Below are 1334 nucleotides of genomic sequence, written 5' to 3' on the forward strand. Positions count from 1 at the left end.
CCAGTTATTCCCTAGAAATACATGGCTGACTATTTAAGCACAAGTCACATATGGCAAGGGCACATGCAGATGACTGTGCCACTCAGCCATGTGTTCCCAAGGAAAATAATGAAAACTGTTCACATCCACCAGGGCACATCAAAATACACTTTTCTTCTTGGGAGAGAGCTGCACCTGTTAAAGGTTACTGAAAGACTTTCTCCTTAATTAAAGTGTGAACACCTTCCTTCTCTTTGATTTTGTTTGAAACCCATATGGTAACCAGTGTGATAGCCAATCATGTACCAAGAGATTAGCATATTTCACAAAGCATCAGCATCATCAAGAGAATCTGGACATTTGGGAAGTGGTGGGGGAATTATTGGTGGTCCAGAAGGAAACAGAGGCAGCCAGCATGCTAGGAAGTGTGGTGGTGGTGGGCCATTGAATTTTAGATCTGGCTTCCCCAGTCCCAGTCCTGATCATTGTGGGGGGGAGGTGGGTAGTAGTGGAAGGAGAAAATAGTTCCATGGAGCAGCTTTTGACTTGTGATTTGATTTAATTCCAGGAGACCTGGAGGAGTTCTCACTTTCAGCTGTTGAAATCTGACTTTTATTTTCATTCTCCTGAGCATTCTGTTCTATAGTATTAACAATTTCAGACATTGGGGAAAGTGGATCAGACAGATTTTGCTCCTATTTCCAAATCCAGTGTAAACCACAATACAGGTTACTCTCTTAAAATCAATTGAAGCAATGGTAGCTGGGTAAATGAAGCTGTCTTCTGACCAAATGGTAGAACATTTGTCATCAGCTTTCCACTGCTTCAAGGGAGTTGTGATATTCTTTTTTTTTGGCTTTTATTCTTCTTAGAAGGTTTTCTTTTAGGTGTGCCTTTTGGTTTATTTGAAGCTTCAGAAATACCACCATTCTTTAGAGTATGCTTAAATGAAACCACAGCTTTATCGTAAGCTTTTATCAGTGCTGTATCATCCCAAACGTCAGAGTCATCACTCTGGCCTGTGTGCAAGAACAGCACCATGTCCTCCCACTCTGGGACAATGCCATCACCTCCTACCCCATTGCCGTGATGAGCTCTGCTTATGGGCCATAATTGCTTATTTCTTTGCATGTCTCACAATTTTTGCTAAGAACTGGATATCTAAAGTAATTTTATGATTAACTGCAGAGATAAGATTCTCCCCCTCTCTTTGTGCTTTGTTGTTGCTGTTTGTTTTCTGAATGGCTCAACTGACCTGATTCTGTCAGGTCTGTATTCTCTGTTAGGTGTGGCTACAGAAGTCTGTTAGCTTACCTTGGTAACAATCAGATGATTAGACAGAAATTTCTATAAAT

General features: G+C 41.0%; 1 pseudogene; it reads right to left on the bottom strand.

Annotated features, from left to right (window-relative positions):
• Window positions 1-203: 203 nt before the first annotated feature.
• On the bottom strand, window positions 204-1110 carry LOC112297267 (survival motor neuron protein pseudogene; annotated as a pseudogene).
• Window positions 1111-1334: the final 224 nt, after the last annotated feature.

This window comes from Desmodus rotundus, chromosome 11 (assembly GCF_022682495.2).
Source record: "Desmodus rotundus isolate HL8 chromosome 11, HLdesRot8A.1, whole genome shotgun sequence".
NCBI lineage: Eukaryota > Metazoa > Chordata > Mammalia > Chiroptera > Phyllostomidae > Desmodus > Desmodus rotundus.